This window comes from Giraffa tippelskirchi, chromosome 5 (assembly GCF_054371585.1).
Source record: "Giraffa tippelskirchi isolate mGirTip1 chromosome 5, T2T-mGirTip1v1.2.pri, whole genome shotgun sequence".
In the NCBI taxonomy this organism is placed as follows: Eukaryota; Metazoa; Chordata; class Mammalia; order Artiodactyla; family Giraffidae; genus Giraffa; species Giraffa tippelskirchi.
Genome location: NC_137279.1, coordinates 37593881 through 37613403, shown reverse-complemented (window position 1 = coordinate 37613403; position 19523 = coordinate 37593881). Strand labels below are relative to the sequence as shown.

General features: G+C 45.9%; 1 non-coding gene across 1 annotated transcript; it reads right to left on the bottom strand.

Annotated features, from left to right (window-relative positions):
* Positions 1-13191: 13191 nt before the first annotated feature.
* On the bottom strand, positions 13192-13308 carry LOC145508005 (U5 spliceosomal RNA). The gene has a single exon (XR_014055275.1). It is a non-coding gene; the product is annotated as a U5 spliceosomal RNA (small nuclear RNA).
* Between the last annotated feature and the right edge of the window lie 6215 nt (positions 13309-19523).

Sequence of the window (19523 nt, the reverse complement as noted above, 5' to 3'; positions counted from 1 at the left end):
ATGAGCCTGTGGAGACCATGGTTTTGTACCTCTGGGCCTTAGGGGAGGTGTTTAACTTTCCAGTGACTGTTGATTGTTGGGTTTTGGAATACCAAAGCTTTTTTTTGTCGTTCTGTTTTTAAATAAATTTCTTTCAAACTTCCATGATCGGTTTGTGTGTGGTTAAAACCTCTGGAGACGTCAGACCTTCTTCAGTCACCAGACTTGGGGAGAATCCGAAGCACAAGGCCCCACCGTGGTAACAGTGTTCTTTTCCCACGTCCTCTTCCCTTCAGAAGAGCCCACTCAGAGCATGTGGATGTGGCCCCTGCCACCCTCCTCAGGGTTTGCTGCATATCCAGGCAGAGGGGGCTGCTCGAGGATCATCACCGAGGTCCCTTCCTGCTGTGGTGCCTCACCCCCAGCCTGCCCTGGTCTTGCTGCCCATAGGACTGCTGCCGTTCACTCATTCGTGTCCGACTCTGCAGCTCCATGGACTGTAGCCTGCCAGACTCCTCTGGGATTTCCCAGGCAAGAATACAGGAGCAGTTTACCATTTTCTACTCCAGGGGATCTTACCGACCCAGGGATCAAACCCGAGTCTCCTGCATTGGCAGCCAGGTTCTTTACTGCTGAGCCACCTGGGAAGCAAGCCTCCTGCCAGTTCTGGAAGCTAAGGTCTGAATCCTTTGTGGGGAGAATGGAGCAAAGGGGCCATGCTGAGCATGGCAGTCCACCTTGGGGACCATCACGCTGTTCCCTAGGTGTGTGTTCTGAGCAGCTTGACTCACCTGGTTTCAGTGCCAAGGTCCCAAGGGTCTGGCCCCCAGCAGGCAGCTGGGAGAGAAAAAGAAAACAAGTGCCTCAGGCTCGTCTACAAGTAGCCCTGGTTTTCCAGTTGCTTCAGTCCTGAGTACCATCCTCTCCTGCTCTCAGGGTGCAGAGCATTGAATACCTCCCAATTCCAGCCGGGGGACCCTTGGCTGGCAGGGGGCGAGATAGACTGCGGTTCACAGTGTGACGTGGCCTCTAGTCACTACATTCAACTGGAAGCTACTTGGCCACAGGAGCAGTGCTTCATGGCTCCCATTCCTCCTGTTTAACTTGCAACAAGGCATGGTGTGTTCTCCTGTACATGTAAAAATGATCCTATGTACCTGTGCCTGGAAAATACTGACCCAGCAAGTTTAATTTCAGTAGATGAGTATCTGTGATTTATAGGTCTCATTGAAGTGAGCACGTGTGTTAGGTATTTTATATCAACACAGCCTCATGAGGGGAGAAGGTTGCTGAGGGTTAAGATGCCAGTTTAAGAGACAAGGAAATGACCTCTCAATAGTTTGCTCAGGACTTCCCTGGTGGTCCAGTGGTTAAGAATCCACCTGCCAGGGCTTTCCTGGTGGCTCAGTGGTAAAGAACCCGCTGGCCAGTGCAGGAGCCAGGGGTTTGATTCCTGGTCCAGGAAGATCTCACATGCTGTGGAGCAACTAAGCCTGTGCGCCACAACTACTGAAGCCTGTGTGCCCTAGAGCCCATGTTCTGTAACAAGAGAAGCCACCATGGTGAGAAGCCCCCACTCGCTGCAACTAGAGAAAAGCTCATGCAGCATCAAAGACCCAGAGCAGCCAAAAATAATAAAATTTGAAAAGAATCTACCTGCCAATGTAGGGGACATGGGTTTGATCCCCGGCCTGGGAAGTTTCCACATGCCATGGGGCGACTAAGCCCCTGTGCCACAACTACTGAGTCTGCGCTCTAGAGCCCAAGCTCCACAACAAAAGACCGCAATGAGAAGTCTAAATAGCACAACTAGAGAGTAGGCCCCATCACCACAACTAGAGAAAGACCCAGTACAGCAATGAAGACCTAGCCCAGTACAACCAAAAATTAAATTAAAAAAAATAATTTGCTCAAGGCTGCGCAGCTCAAGCAGGGATGTGAGCTGGGGCTCGCTGTTGGCCCAGCCTCTCTCAGCCCCTCACTCCATCTTTCCCTTTGAATTCCTCTGATGGCTCCTGCGGGATGGGGTGGGGTAGTGCATTTTCTGCCTTGAGCCTCTGCAGTGCCTCCAGTTTGGCCTCAGTTGGGAGCAGGCCATCTATAACTCTAGTGGGTCTGCCTCCCATGGTCCAGTAATGCAGCAGAGCTTTCTTCTTGGGCTGGATGCACAAAGTTCAGTTCAGTCGCTCAGTCATGTCCGACTCTTTGCGACTCCATGGACTGCAGCATGCCAGGCTTCCCTGTCCATCACCAATTCCCAGAGCTTGCTCAACCTCATGTCCATCGAATTGGCGATGCCATTCAAAGAGGCTAGGTCAAGTCGCTTTTCAGGGGCAGACACCTGGTATGGAAAATGTAATCGCATACTATCCAGCACTTCCCAGCAGCTAAAACGTTGGCTTGGAAATGTATTAACTCCCTGAAGACTGACAGGCTCCTCGGCATCTCATGCCCCAGCTCACATCCTCATAGGCTACTTTTCACTCTTGCCATGGTTGCAGCCACCAGCTCTTTTCCAGGGTGGGTTCCTGGCAGCACCTGGCTTCAGCTTCTCTCTGACCTCAGGAAGCTGTTCTGCACTCAGCATGTGTGTAGCCTCAAAGCAGGCCAAGGATAACACTGCTCAGGGCAGCCCTTCTCCTGTGGGATTTGGAGCCAGTGCTCCCTCCACCATCCCCTGGGTAGACAATTCTGAGACACTTCCTACACTGCTTCTCAGATGGGATCAGGCCCCTGCTGCCCACAGTGGTGAAGAATTCAGGAAGACACCCTTGATTTGCTTTTGCTCCCTCCATTTTACCCTCTCCCAGTCTCCCTCTGCTGTCCCCTGGGAGCTCTTACTAAATAAGTTGCCTGCACACAAGCTTTTGCTTCAGGTCCATGATTAGTGTCCATGATTAGCTCTGGACAATTTTTCCAAGAGGAAGTTGAATTTCCCTGTGAGCGCTGTCATGGACTGAGTGTTGGGGATCCCCAAATTCATATGTTGAAACCTAACCCCTCACATGATGAACTTTGGAGGAGGGGCCTTTGGGAAGTGAGTAGGTCATGAAGGTGGAGCCCTCATGAACAGGATTAGTGCCCTTATAAAAGAGACCCAGAGAGCTCTCCAGTCCTCTTCCTGCTGAGTGAGGGCACAGAGAGATGACAACTGTCTCCAGCCCAGAAGAGGGCTCTCATCAGATCCTGATCATGCCGGCACCCTGATCTCAGACTTTCAGCCCCCAGAACTGTGAGAAATAGGTTTCTGTTATTTATGAGCCACCCAGTCTGTGGTATTCTGCTATAGTAGCCCAAATGGACTAAGACAGGCATATTCTTCCAGTGGGGGAATGGAACTTTTCAAGGTGAAAATAAGCCAAGAATACAAACATTCATAGGATATTAGATTAAAAAAATCTTTAGAGTTATTTTTGCTCAAGAGTCTGTAACCTGGCTTCAAGGGACCTGTGAATCCCTGGAATTGCAAAATGTATGTACATATATATATGCATATATTTTCTTTTTTTTCCACAAGGAGAGTTTCTGTAGCTTTCCTCAGATTCTTAAAAGGATTTCTGACCTTTAAAAAAAACCCTTAAGAACAAGATACCCTGCACTTTGGGGTCTTGTTTTCAGCTCCCCACCAACCCCAAGAAGCAGCAGTGTTCTGACCTTCTGCCATCTGCCTTGGGGTCTGCTGATTGGGCTGATCACCCCACTTGCTGAGGGCACTTGCCACCTTGCAGAAAGGAGGCTTATCTCAGCAGGCAGGTGGTGGTTGAACAAACAGCTTGACCATGAGCAAGCTACCTAGTCTCACAATCCTGCTTCCTGGAGCCTCTCCTCTGGACTTTGACCAATGGAAGCTTCAAATAAATCATTCGACTCAGTAAATGTTCATGGTGATTCTTTTAGCAGCCCATGCATGTATCTGGCCCTTGGGTGTAAAAGAGGGAACGGTTACCTTTGACAAACATCTGCATGCTGGGCACTTCCCCACTAGTTCAGGGTCCACGAAGGCAGTGGCTATACCTGTCTTTCACTCTGGATGACCAGAGATTAGCACAATGCCTGGCACAGGATGGGTGTTTAAAGAATACTTGTTGAATTACATTTGTAGGCCTTATGTCATTCAATCCTGGTGTTTCAATTAAGACTTTGGGGTTGCAAGTGATAGAAAACTTAATTCTAACTGGCTTAAACCAAAAGAAAAGTATAGTCCTTAACAGTGTAGTTCCTTAACAGTATAGTCCGGGAGGACTTCAGGAATGGTTTGATGCAGGAATCAAATAATTTCAGTAGGATCCATTTCATAGCTCTACTTCCTGTAGATTGGCTTCCATCCTCAGATGGGCTACCCTTGTGGAAACAAAATGGCCACAGTTATGGCCATTTTCCCTTCTTAACGAGGCCAGCAGACTCCGAGTCCCAGCATTCCTACCCAAAGTGCTGAGGTTCACCTCTGATTGGACAGCCCATGCCTGAGCCAATTACCATGACCAGGGTGCAAGAGATGTGTTAACTAGGTTAGACCATTCAGAGCTAGGCACTGGGTCAATCTCAAACCACTGCACAGAGAATAATGTGTATGTACATGCATGTATGTTAAGTTGCTTCAGTCATGTCTGACTCTGCAACTCCATGGAGCCTGCGAGGCTCCTCTGTCCATGAAATTCTCCAGGCAAGAATACTGCAATGGATTGCCATTCCCTCCTCCAGAGAATCTTCCCAACCCAGGGATGGAACCCACGTCTCTTATGTCTCCTGCATTGGCAGGTGAGTTCTTTACCACTAGTGCCACCTGGCAAGCCCACAGGAGAGGAATGGTTCGCTAAAGGAAATTTGGAGTTCTCTTGTCAGGAAGGAGGGGAAATAGATGCCTGGCAGCAAAGCACAGGCCTCTGGTTACCCTGGAAGGCAAATTTTATTCCCATTTTACAGATGAGGAAAGTGAGGCCCCAAGATGATAAGGCACTAGGCCAAGGTTACATAATTTGTGGAGTCTGGGATGTGTCCCAGATCTGCCAGCTCCAAAACTAGAGGCTCCTACCATTTGGCCAAGTCACAATGGATGTATTTTGGAAATAACTGCTTGTGTATTTGCTCAGAGCTGCACCAATTTCTTCTATGCAGGGATGCTTTGTTTTCTAATCCAAAAGTCTCTCTGGGCAGGACTTTAGGTTCAACTGTACTTGCCTCCAACCAGTATTCTTGCCTGGAGAACTCCATGGACAGAGTAGCCTGGGGGCCTACAGTCCATGGGGTCGCAAAGAGTTGGACACAACTGAGCAACTGAGCATGCACACACTCATCTCCAATCCCGTTTATCTGCAGTGGGGCTCTCAGTCCCCATATTTGACCAAATCTCCTTAGCAATCTTGTTGATTGGAAAGAGGTCAGGTACAGACCCTGAGCTGGTGGAATGGACAGTCTAAAGGGGAGACAGATAAGAAAATGGACAATTATACTGTGACTGGGGCTGTGAAGTATGGGACTGGCACCTTTAACCTCCACTAGAGGCTCAGGGATGGCTTCCTGAAGGATGGTGGGTGTTTTCTAGGTGAAGCCGTGGGAGAGGACCTTCCAGGCAGTGGGCGGGGCATGGGTAAGCATACAGAAATGGGGAAGTTTAAGGAGGCAAGTGGACAGTAATACATCAGTTTGTCTGCGGTATACAATCCATGAAGGGAAGAAAGTAGTGATAAGCTTAGAGGGTTGGGGTTTATGGGTTTACCTCCATTCAGTTCAGTTGCTCAGTTGTGTCCAACTCTTTGCAACCTGATGGACTGCAGCACGCCAGACCTCTCTGTCCATCACCAACTCCTGGAGTTTGCTCAAACTCATGTCCATCGGGTCGGTGATGCCATCCAACCATCTCATCCTCTGTCATCCCCTTCCCCTCCCGCCTTCAATCTTTCCCAGCATCAGGGTCTTTTCAAATGAGTCAGTTTTTCACATCAGGTGGCCAAAGTATCGGAGTTTCAGCTTCAGCATCAGTCCTGCTGATGAATATTCAGGACTGATTTCCTTTAGGATGGACTGGTTGGATCTCCTTGCAGTCCAAGGGACTCTCAAGAGTCTTCTCCAATGCCACAGTTCAAAAGCATCAGTTCTTCAGTGCTCAGCTTTCTTTATAGTCCAACTCTCACATCCATATATGACTACTGGAAAAACCATAGCTTTGATCAGACAGACCTTTCTTGGCAAAGTAATGTCTCTGCTTTTTAATATGCTATCTAGGTTAGTCATAACTTTTCTTCCAAGGAGCAAGCATCTTTTAATTTCATGGCTGCAGTCACCATCTGAAGTGATTTTGGAGCCCCCCAAAATAAAGTCTGTCACTGTTTCCATTGTTTCCCCATCTATTTGCTATGAAGTGATGGGATCAGATGCCATCATCTTAGGTTTCTGAATATTGAGTTTTAAGCCAGCTTTTTCACTCTCCTCTTTCACTTTCATCAAGAGGCTCTTTATTTCCTCTTGGCTTTCTGCCATAAGGGTGGTATCATCTGCATATCTGAGGTTTTTGATATTTCTCCCAGCAATCTTGATTCCAGCTTGTACTTCATCCAGCCCAGCGTTTTTCATGATGTACTCTTCATATAAGTTAAATAAGCAGGGTGACAATATACAGCCTTGACGTACTCCTTTCCCAATTTGGAACCAGTCTGTTGTTCCATGTCCAATTCTAACTGTTGCTTCCTGACCTGCATACAGATTTCTCAGAAGGCAGGTCGGGTGGTCTGGTATTCCCATCTCTTGAAGAATTTTCCACAATTTGTTGTGAGCCACACAGTCAAAGGTTTTGGCATAGTCAATAAAGCAGAAGTAGATGTTTTTCTGGAACTCTCTTGCTTTTACGAAGAGCCAGTGGATGTTGGCAATTTGATCTCTGGTTCTTCTGCCTTTTCTAAATCCAGCTTGAACATCTGGAAGTTCACGGTTCACATACTGTTGAAGCCAGGCTTGGAGAATTTTGAGCATTACTTTGCTAGCGTGTGAGAGGGGTGTAATTGTGCAGTAGTTTGTGCATTCTTTGGCATTACGTTTCTCTGGGATTGGAATGAAAACTGACCTTTTCCAGTCCTGTGGCCACTGCTGAGTTTTCCAAATTTGCTGACATATTGAGTGCAGCACTTTCACAGCATCATCTTTTAGGATTTGAAATAGCTCAGCTGGAATTCCATCACCTCCACTAGCTTTGTTCGTAGTGATGCTTCCTGAGGCCCACTTGACTTTGCATTCCAGGATGTCTGGCTCTAGGAGAGTGATCACACCATTGTGGTTATCTGGATCTTGAAGATCTTTTTTGTATAGTTCTTCTGTGTATTCTTGCCATCTCTTCTTAATATCTTCTGCTTCTGTTAGGTCCATACCATTTCTGTCCTTTATTGTGCCCATCTTTGCATGAAATGTTCCCTTGGTATCTCTAATTTTCTTGAAGAGATCTCTAGTCTTTCCCATTCTATTGTTTTCCTCTATTTCTTTGCACTGATCACTGAGGAAGGCTTTCTTATCTCTCCTTGCTATTCTTTGGAACGCTACATTCAAATGGGTATATCTTTCCTTTTCTCCTTTGTTTTTCACTTCTCTTCTTTTCACAGCTATTTGTAAGGTCTCCTCAAACAACCATTTTGCCTTTTTGCATTTCTTTTCCTTGGGGATGGTCTTGATCCCTGACAAAACATGGTCCACTGGAGAAGGGAATGGCAAGCCACCTCAGTATTCTTGCCTTGAGAACCCCATGAACAGTATGAAAATGAAAAAGATAAGACACAGATAGATGAACTCCCCAGGTCAGTAGGTGCCCAATATGCTCCTGGAGATCAGTGGAGAACTCCAGAAAAAATGAAAAGATAGAGTCAAAGCAAAAACAACAACCAGTTGTGGATGTGACTGGTGATGGAAGTAAAGTCCGATGTTGTAAAGAGCAATATTGCATAGGAACCTGGAATGTTAGGTCCATGAATCGAGGCAAATTGGAAGTGGTCAAACAGAAGACGGCAAGAGTGAACATCAACATTTTAGGAATCAGTGAACTAAAATGGACTGGAATGGGTGAATTTAACTCAGATGACCATTATACCTACAACTGTGGGCAAGAATCCCTTAGAAGAAATGGAGTAGCCATCATAGTCAAAAAAAGAGTCCAAAATGCAGTTCTTGGATGCAATCTCAAAAATGACAGAGTGATTTCTGTTCGTTTCCAAGGCAAACCATTCAATATCACAGTAACCCAAGTCTATGCCCCTACCAGTAATGCTGAAGAAGCTGAAGTTGAATGGTTCTATGAAGACCTACAAGACCTTCTAGAACTAACACTAAAAAAAGATGTCCTTTTCATTATAGGGGACTGAAATGCAAAAGTAGGAAGTCAAGAAATGCCTGGAGTAACAGGCAAATTTGGCCTTGGAGTACAGAATGAATCAGGGCAAAGGCTAATAGAGTTTTGCTAAGAGAATGCACTGGTCATAGCAAACACTGTTCCAACAACACAAGAGAAGACTCTACGCATGGACATCACCAGATGGTCAACACTGAAATCAGACTGATTATATTCTTTGCAGCCAAAGATGGAGAAGCTCTATATAGTCAGCAAAAACAAGACCGGGAGCTGATTGTGGCTCAGATCATGAACCCCTTATTGTGAAATTCAGACTTAAATTTAAGAAAGTCGTGAAAGCCACTAGACCATTCAAAAGAAAGAAAGTAAGAAAATGAAGTCACTCAGTCATTTCCAACTCTTTGCGACCCCATGGACCGCAGCCTACCACGCTCCTCCATCCATGGGATTTTCCAGGCAAGAGTAGTGGAGTGGGTTGCTATTTCCTTCTCCAGGGGATCTTCCCGACCCAGGGATTGAACCCGGGTCTCCCACATTGTAGGCAGACGCTTTACCGTCTGAGCCATCAGGGAAGCTCTAGACCATTCACATATGACCTAAATTAAACCCCTTATGATTATACAGTGGAAGTGAGAAATAAATTCAAGGGACTAGGTCTGATAGACAGAGTGCCTGATGAACTATGGACGGAGGTTCGTGACATTGTACAGGAGACAGCGGAGGAAGGATTCACCTCACTGACCTGTAAAAAGCAAGGGGGTATAGATGGGCTCTGGCCCTAATCCATGGCAATGATAACTTTACAGGCAGTAATTCCTCCCATGGATAGATCACTTTCTCTTACCTGGTTACCATCATAACTTTAGCCAGTCTTCACAGCTTCCCCCAAAACCAAGGAGGACAGTTCATGACCCTGTTTTACAAAAGTAAAAACTGAGACACAATGAAAGAGAAGTCACTGACAACCTTGCAGGGTTGACACACTAGCCCAGTGGCAGGTTACTTATCACCTCTGCTAGTATGTGAAGGAGAGTGCTGGAAATCAGAGCTCCCGGTTGCCTGCAAGCACCAGAGGAATCAACATGAGTGCTGGTGGCGAGGGCGGGGTGGGATGGGGTGGGGCTGAGCGTGGGAACACTCCTGAGAGATGACCAAACAGAAGAGAGTGAGTGGGTGAGTTCAGGAGAGAAAAGCTGTGGCTTCCTTCAGAGGAAAACTTTGAGAAAAAGCAACTAAGCAGCATTTCGGGGGATGGGCACTGGATACGGAAAAAGTAGCGAGTGGACTGGGAGTTAGGGGACCTGCGTTCAGTTTCCAGGTCTGTCATTATCATTGTGTAACCTTCAACAAGAGAGTTAAGTGCATACACTTTAAGTTCCCACCTGTAAAACGGGTCTAATAAACCTTCCAGCTTTGGAAGACGGTTAGGAATTCCCATGAAATAAATGACTGTGTTAAAGTGCTTTGATAACTTAAAAACCTCCACACAAAACAGGGAATTGTTTGTATGGAGACAAGAGAATGTAAATCATGGCTTCTAAACACGGGCTCCAGGGATAGCATTCAGGGGATCTGCAAAGCTGGATTGAAAAAAATATATTTTCACTAAGTTCTAACTGAAATTCAGCCTTTCCTTCCATGATTAACTTTGGCATTTGCATTATTGTCAGTAATCACAGATGCATTCATGACACGCCCAGGGGTGGCAAGCATCTTGAAATATTGTTCATGTTCATTATGGACTTTGAAATTATGGTAGTCATGAGATTTGCCACTAGATTTCAGTATTTCATCTATTAATACAGAAGCACATGTGTTACCAATCACAAATTTGTTTTAAAAAATCTATTCAAAACTTTAAAATTGTGAATCATGTTTGACATACACATAAGTAGACCTAATTGAATAAAGAAACTCTGTGTGCCCTGGTGGCTCAGTGGTAAATAATCTGCCTGCAGTGCAGGAGACCCAGGTTCCATCCCTGGGTAGGGAAGATCCCCTGGAGGAGGACATGGCAACCCACTCGAGTACTCTTGCCTGGAGAATTCCATAGACAGAGGAGCCTGGCAGGCTACAGTCCATAGGTTCCCCCAGAGTTGGACACAACTGAAGCGACTAAGCAGCTTGTGTGTCCATCATCAAGTCCAACAACCATCAACCGCTTCTCTCCCACTTACATTATTACTTTTTTCATAAATATTTTTTTTGTAAGGCGTATTTTTTGCAGTCCTATAATTTTGAAGCAAATCCAAGATATAATATCTGTAGATATTTCTGTATGTACTTCTAAGTATAAGGAGGTTACAACAAAAACCGTAACCACAATATGATAATCATATCCAAAATCCTCCAATAATTCCTTAAAATCATCAAAGACCCACTAAAATTAAAAAACAAAGACATCTCATAAATGTAATAAATTTTGAAAATATTGTTTGTTTCAACCAGATCCCATTAAGTTCTGCACAGTGAGACAGGTTGCTTTTAACTCTTTAAACATATATGTTTCCCTTTGTTCTCTCTCTCTTCTTGCAATTTATTTGTTGAAGAAATCTGGTGGTTTGCCCCAAACAGCTCGTTGCAGTCAGGACTTTGCTGGTTGCATCCATCCCCCAGTGCGGCAGAAAAGCTCCACTGTGCTCTGCTCTTCTGTTAATTGGTAGTCAGATCTAGTCTTGATCAGATTCAACTTCAATTTTTCCTGGCAAGACTACTTAAAGGGAGCAGAACGCTCTTTCACCTGGGGGGCATAGAGTATCTAGTACTCTCTCTTTCTCTGATCTTAGCAGCTGATTGTCTAGATCTGTTTGGGCATGGCTGACTCCAGCCATGAGCCAGGAAACATAGCATATTGAAGAGGTTCCCAAGCACCAGACGGCCATTTCTCCAAGGAGACAGCTTTCAATTGAGAATGGTATTTGGAGAATGTAATCTGGGTGCTAGGAGTGCTCATTAAAACAGGGTTTGTTGTTGTTGTTGTTTTGCCAAAGTTGAACAAGCAAGTTAAAATCCCACTTACTGGGTTAGGTAGCACCCAGCCTTCGAAGCCCAAGAAATCACTGGCCACCAGCATTTAGTTCTGCTTGAACAGATTTGGTTGTGAGAGGAGCAGTTTGTCTAAGGGAGAGGAAAGTAAGGTACTCTCCCCAGTGGAGCAGGGCTAGACTATGGGCAGTTGCTTTAGGCTCTCTGAGCCTGGTATCCTGGTTCTGTACAAAAGAGCATCAAAAGGCCCTGGGAAGGGGTAGTCCCCATAACCCTGTTCCAGCCTCAGAGAGGCTCCCTGCACATGGCCACAGGGAGGAGCCTGGAAAACAAAGAAATGGAGCCCAAGGAGTGAACTTAGGGATGGATTCTCTCCCTCCTTTACTGGGGCAGACACAGCTGGTTTTCTTCTCCAGTATTCACTGTCTAAGATGATACCACCTTAATGGCAGAAAGTAAAGGAACTAAAGAGCCTCTTGATGAGATTAAAAGAGGAAAGTGAAACAACTGGCTTAAAACTCGACATTTAAAAAAACTAAGGTCATGGCATCCTGTTTCATCACTTTATGGCAAATAAAAGGAGGGAAAGCAGAAGCAGTGACAGATTTTCTTTTCTTGGTTTCCAAAAATCACTGCAGCCACAAAATAAAAGACGCTTGCTCCTTGGAAGGAAAGCTAGGACAAACCTAGACAGTGTGTTAAAAAGCAGAGACATCACTTTGCAAAAAAGTCTGTATAGTCAAAGCTATGGTTTTTCCAGTAGTCATGTACGGATGTGAGAGTTGAACCATAGAGAAGGCTGATGCCCGAAGAATTGATGCTTTCAAACTGTGGTGGTGAAGACTCTTCAGAGTCCCTTGGATTGCAGTGGCATCGAACTAGTCAATTCTAGAGAAAATCGTCCCTGAATATTCATTGGAAGGACTGTTGCTGAAGCTCCAATAATTTGGCCACCTGATGAAAAGAGCTGCCTCATTGGAAAACACCTTGATGCTGGGAAAGATTGAGGGCAGGAGGACGAGATGGTTCAACAGTACCACCAACTCAATGGACATGAATCCGAGCAAATTCCTGGGAGATAGTGAAGGACAAGGAAGCCTGACATCCTGCAGTCCATGGCGGGGGTAGGTCACAGAGTCAGACACCATTCAGCGACTGAACAACATTCCCTCTCTCCTGTGCGCGTTCCTGTGCGCGTGCTAAGCCCATTGGGTCGTGTAGGACTCTTTGGACCCTAATAGACTGTAGCCCACCAGGTTGTTTTGTTCATGGGATTGTTCACGCAAGACTACTACAGTGGGTTGCCAAGCCCTTCTTCATAGAATCTTCCTGACCCAGGGATCCAACACGTGTTTCGTAAATCTTCTGCATCGGCAGGCGTGTTCATTACCGCCAACGCGAATCGCGCAAAGCTCATGGCTGCCTAGAGGAAAGACTACATTTCCCAACCTACCTTGCAACTAAACTGTGAACAGGAAGCTCAGTTCCGTCTAATGAAATAGTTAGAAAATTTACTTCCTGTCGTTTTCTCCGATTTATTATAAGCACCATCAGTATTCTTTCTTGACACCTAAACTTAAATAAGTTCAAAACTAGAAGTGGTTTTTGTTTCGCCGTTTTAATACCTCATTTAAACAAAAAAAAATTCACAAATATGCCAGAAAAAAAAATCAATCAGTTATACTTGAACTTCGCATGTTTTTTTTTAAAAGCACACGTTTATTATGACGCACAAGAAAACACTATCACCGATTTAACCTAGCTTTCTACCTAATTTTCTCATTTCGTTTTCCATGAACAACAAAGTAAACCCCAAATACTATCTACTCATTTAAGTATTGGTTAATCCACTATCAAAACCAACTTTCTATAGATTAAATCTGTTTTTTGACACCATAATTAGCCTTGCTGAAAGCAAGGCCTCAAAAAATTGGGTAAAAACTCAGAATTGTTCCTCTCCACGGAAATCTTTAGTAAAAGGCGAAAGATTTATACGATCTGAAGAGAAACCAGAGTATGCTCCTGCTTCTCGGCATGCATTGCTCAGGTAACTGTTACTACTAACACAGTAATAGTGACTATTTAACTGACAGAGCAATTCATATGTGTCTTTTCTCAGACAATTCTATGAAAGTATTCTCACTTTTCAGAGAAAATAGTTCAAAGGAAAAAGAAGAATATAGCCATTTTTAGATTGAAAAATTGTCCTAGGTGCAGTGCATTGTGGGTATGCAAATATGACTCTCAGTCGTCATGCCCCTGTTTCCGGAAACTCCTTAAATAGTTCATTCGTCTTGTGCGAGACAGAGACTACCACCAGAGGGCAGAGCGGAGGCGAGACTTAGAAGGTTAGAGACCGGAGCCTGATTCAGCTACAAAAAGACTGTTTTAGGTGCGAAGAGGCGGGTGGGGCATGCGTGCTCAGTCGTGTTCCACTCTACGACCCCGTGGATTGTACCCCGCCAGGCTCCTCTGTCCATAGAATATTTTCTTTCTGTTTATCATTTTTTGCCAAGCAAAAGTATTTTTCAAATGGACCCAAATGATCAAATATAGAAAATCATACCTGGGGGAAAAAGTGTACTTTTTAACAATGAAAGTAAAACTTGAAATCACACGAACAGCTAGCAATAGGCAGTTAACTAAATTGTGGTAGCTCAATAAAATGGACCATTCTGAAACCATTAAAATGTTTTTCTCCAAAGAATATATAACGTATGAATATATTTACCATTTATTCGGTTAAAAAGAAAGATACAAAAGTATACTTCAGTTAAGTATACACACACAAAAAGATGTGTGTGTATAAGAAAGGCTTGAGAATAAACATAAAAATGTTCATAATAAACAATTTATTCCGAGCAATAAGTAAGAGTTGTTTTTCAATTAATTTTATTTTTGGCTGCGCTGGATCGTCATTGCTGCTCACTGGCTTTCCCCTAGTTGCAGCGAGTAGGGGCTGCTCTTCATTGTAGCGCTCCCGCTTCTCACTGTGGTGTCTTCTCTTGTTGTGGAGCACAAGCTCTAGGCTCAGGGGCTTCAGTACTTGCAGCACGTGGGGGTTCAGTAGTTGCAACTCTAGGGCTCTAGAGTTTGGTCCTCCCTGGTGGCTCAGACGGTAAAGAATCCGCCTGCAATGCGGGAGACCTGAGTTCGATCCTTGGGGTGGGAAGATCCCCTGGAGGAGGGCATGACTACCCACTCCAGTATTCTTGCCTGGAGACTCTCCATGGACAGAAGAGTCTGGCTGACTACAGTCCATGGGGTTGCAAAGAGTCAGACGTGACTAAGCACAGTACAGCACAGAGCGCAGGCTCGGTAGTGGTAACTCAAGGGCTTAGTTGCCCCCGCGGCAGATGAAATCTTCCCAGACCAGGGATGGAACTGTGTCCCCTGCATTGGCAGGTGGATTCTTTACCACTGGACAACCAGGGAAGTCCAAGTTATTTTAGTAATCAGGAAAAAAAGCCCTGTTAAGGGTGGGAAATCTGCAGAGTTCCCTGAAACTTGTGCTGCTGCTATGGGGGAGGGGAGAGGGGGCCGCTTCTTCTGCAGCCCCACCTGTGCTTCTCTCAGTCTGACTTTGACCCTGGGCATCCAGGGGAAGGCGGCTTCCTCCCACCTCACTGCTTCCCCACTCCCTGCCCCCACCCCAGCTCCCACCTACTAACCCAGTTCACTTTCCATCACCCACACCGACAGAGCGGGCAGAACAAAAACCTCAAGGAATTTAAACCGTTTTGCCTTGGCTTGGGAGTGCATGATGTGACCCTGTAGTAGTTTAGTTTCCTATTTATATTTGGTTTAGTCAGAGATAAGAGAATTCCTCTTCATTTCTCAGAAGATAGCTTAAGAGAGGGAGGGTCTAGTATTAGAAATTTGCTGCTGGGAGACTTCCCTAGTGGTCCAGTGGTTAAGAATCTGCCTTCCAATACGGGAGACATGGGAGACATGGGTTTGATCCCTGGTCAGTGGAACTAAGATCTCACATGTCTCGGGGCAACTACTGAGCCCACATGCCACAACTAGAGAGAAGCCCGCATGTTGCAACGATCCTGAGTGCCACGACTAAGACACGACTCAGTAAAATAAGTAAATATTAGAGAAAGAAAAAAGAAATTTGCTGCTGGTAAATTCCCACCCTCAGATCAAGAGAGAATGAATTGACACTCGGATGACCATGTGAGTGTTAATCATCCTGAGTTCTTTTAACTCTCTTAATCCTTAAACTAACCCTATGAGTTTGGTACTATTAATACCATCCTCACTTTACAAATGAGAAAACAGGAACACAGTGGTGAAAGGTGTTAAGTAGCAGAGCTGGATGTGAATCTAGGAGCCTCCCAGAGTCCATCCCCTAACCACGACACTACCCTCTCTCAATCGTAATCTACAGATTCCCATTTATTGAGCCGCTCCCATGGCGCATATCCTTTCCTTTCTTCTCACAGCTTAACGGGATAAATGCTACCATCATTAGGGATTTGCAGATGAGGAAATGTCACTTGGTCAGGGCCATCACCTTGGATATAGTCCTGGATCCATGACCTTTGCTGACTCTCATGTGGGCTCCTGAATTTTCCATACATCTGTGCCCTCCCTGGAAAATACTATAAAATCATTAGCTTCTCATTCTTCCACTCCTGGCTCCCTGGCCTCAATGAACTATCCAGCAGCCCATCCCTGGGCATCTCAGTGGTGCTTTCCATCCCCAGGTGCCTCCTATTCATCCCTGGAGCCAGTCAGATGTGGAATCTGACCATCTGTGTAGTTTCTCCAGTGACCTTGGTGGGGTCTGTCATCTTGAAACTGAGGACTTGAAGAATAGCCTGGGCCAATGGCAGCCATGGGCCAGGCCACTGGGGACTCTGTCCTGCAGGCCTGTTCTCTGAGCCTTGCTGATCTGCTTCCTCCAAGCAGAACAGATCCTCTGCTGCTGGGACCTCCTGGGTGATGCTGAGCCCTGGTTCTGAGCAGGTTGATGCCCAAAGGATAGAGGGCCTCTATCAAGTGGAGTTGGGAGGGTGTGTGCCCACCATGTTTGGGGTGGGGGAAAATCAGACTTAGTCTGTGAGCAACACATGGTTATGGCAGCAGGGACTGTCCCCCTGCCCCGTCCCTCCACTGCCAATGTTCCCTTGGCTCCTGACAGCTCCTGAGCCCAACTAGCCTTTCTCAGGCATCATTCTTGAGCTGCTTAAGCTCCTGGAAGACCCGGAAGGAATCCCTCACAGCTCTGGCTTGGCTGCTGTAGTGACCCTGATGTTCCTACTCTAGGCCTGGCAGCTGCTTCCAAGGTGGGGAGGAACCCAGGTACCACAGTATCACCCACTTTGACTATACTTTGGCAGTTTCTGAGCAACTTCAGGCTTCCTGGAGGGTGAAAGCCAACCCTTCCCTCCCCCGGCCCTGGTCTAGGGGCAGCCTTGCTTTCTTACTGTCAGCCTGAAGGCCAGCATGCTACTGATAGCTGGCCTTCTCGGCCCCTTCACCCCGGATGGCTGGTGGCTATCTGTGTAGCTGAACCACTCTCACTCCATTTTGTTAGCTCCACCTTATTAATAGAACCACAGTCCCATTTCTATAATACTGATCTTTGGCTTACTCACCAGGAATGCATCTAAGACAGATAAGCTCCTCACCAACTTTAATCCTTGTCTTTATCTGATAGGAAACTGGAAGAATGCCTTTTACTGATGCAGATGGTTAATGGGGTGGGGAGGGAGGAATCATCCCTGGTTCCTCCCTGTGCAGATGTGTTTCTATTTTTAGATGTTTATTTTTATTTATTTTAGATGTGGTTCTATTTTCAGCTTTGGCCTCTTTTAATCCCCCTGTACACCTTTTGTTGGTGCAAAGTGTAGCTGCAAATGCCTCCAGATAATCTCCTGCCTCGGTGTCAGTTGCCTACAATAAACGTCATAATTGCACTTTATGGAGTTGCCTGCTCTGTTTTTCAGTCTCAAAGTTCCTCTTCAGTTCAGAGGATGTTATTCAACATCCCCTTTATGGTGGGTCTGCTTTTTCTTCTACTTGTGTCGCTTCTAGATTTCCATGTTTGAGCTCATTAATTCTCTCTTCCATATGGTCTGCTCTGTTTCCAGTGCTTCCCAATGCTTTCTTCATCTCCGATGCTTTCTAATGCATTCTTTATCTTTTATTGAGCTCTTCAACTCCAATATTTCTGTTTGGTTCTTTTACAGCATTTCAATCTCTCTCTCTCTTCTTCTTCTTTTTTTTTGGCTGCACCACACAACCTGTGGGATTTTGGTTCCCCAATCAGGGATTGAACTTCTCATCTGCAGTGGAAGCACAGAGTCTTACCCACTGGACTGCCGAGGAACTCCCATAAAGCTTTTTCTTAAATATCGTTCTAACAATTGAACAGATTAGAAATTAGAGGCCTTTCTTTTGTTTTACTGGAGAAGGAAGTGGCAACCCACTCCAGTTTTCTTGCCTGGAGAATCCCATGACCGGAGGAGCCTGGTAGGCTGCAGTCCACCGGGTCGCAAAGAGTCGGACACGACTGAGCGACTTCCCTTTCTTTCTTTCTTTCGTTTTACAGTAGGTGGCGCTATAGCACAAGTTTTTTGTTGTTTGGTTTTTTTTTGAGTTTTGTTAGCTGCTCTCGCTCGGGCTTACCTGGTGGCTCAGCTGGTAAAGAATCTGCCCGCAATGCGGGAGACCTGGGTTCGATCCCTGGGTTGGGAAGATCCCCTAGAGAAGGGAAAGGCCGCCCACTCCAGTATTCTGGCCTGGAGGATTCCATGGACTGTATAGTCCATGGGGTCGCAGAGTCGGACACGACTGACCGACTTTCACTCACTTCACTCCCTCAGGTTATATTTGAGAGTCGGCACTTTCCACCCTCCACTGCCTCTGTATCCAGCGCCATCATTGTCACTGCTCGTGCCTCTAGGGGCTATTGGTGCTTTGCTGCTGGTGGTGTCACTGGCATCACTGTCTGGGACACGGGGTGGTGGGCATTGAGTCAGGCTCCACTGCAGTTGAAAGGGGAAGGATGGGGGGAGCCCAGGCTGTGGGTGCATATACCTTGTCATGCATATGTCTAGGGCTTCCCTGGTGGCTCAAAATCTGCCTGCAATACAAGATCTGCCTGTAATGGACGAGACTTGGGTTCGATCCCTGGGTCGGGAAGATCCTCTGGAGAAGGAAATGGCACCCACTGCAGCATTCTTGCCTGGAGAATTCCACGGACAAAGGAGCCTGGCCAGCTGCAGTCCTTGGGGTCACAAAGAGTCAGACACAACTGAGTGACTAACACACACACATCCCTTGTCATATAGTTGGGTTTAGGCTTCACCACTAGGGGTGGGGGCAGGGGACCAGAGTCATGGATGCCTCTACAGCTGGAGGGATGCCATGGGAGTTGCTATATAGGGCCAGGAGGCTGGAGTTGTGTACACCACCTCCCCTGCTGCTACTGGGTTCTCTGGGGCTGCAGATTCAGCTGTCACAACCAGGAGTCTGGGATGGCAGGTGCCACCTCTACCATTCCCCTAGTTCCACCTCCTCTGCATGTTATAGTCCACCCCTGTTAGATGTACAAATGTGTGGAAATCTCAGGTGAGTTGGGCAAAGACATCTCTGTTGAGCTGTGAATGTTTTACTGGTTGTACATTGAAGGGGAGAGACAAAGAGTGCATCTCACTCCATCCTGATGCTGATGCCACTTCTATCTTGGTCTTATTTTATACAAAAGAATAAATTCTAAGAATCATAGCAAGTCCTTCCTATTTTTCCACCTTTGGTCAACTGGTAGTTTTGTCCATTTTTTAGCATGAGATGGAATACTTTACTGATATAATCAAATTTTTTTTTCAAGGATTATTTCACTTGGCCCTTGATAGTAACCTTTGGAAAGCCCTGGAATATTGACAATGTGGTTGCTGAGAACGGCTTTTAATTATTTTAATTGATTGGTTAAAGGACTCAATGAGCATTTGCTGAATTGAAATGGAACTTCTCTCAGCAGTGGCAGTCACAGCCTTCCTGAAGATTAGAGTACTGAAACAACAGGAGAAGGACCTCAGAAATGGTCCCAGCTCTTCAGACAAGACACAGGATGAGCCTGGACCAGGAACTACAAGTCCTCATAGACTTAGAGGCAATGAATGTCACCTGGAGTAAGTGGGCCCCCTCTGAGAGTCGCACCCAGAGTTTAGGTCCAGCTGATCAAGGCTATGAAGAAAGAGGGACCTGCTAAGCTGCT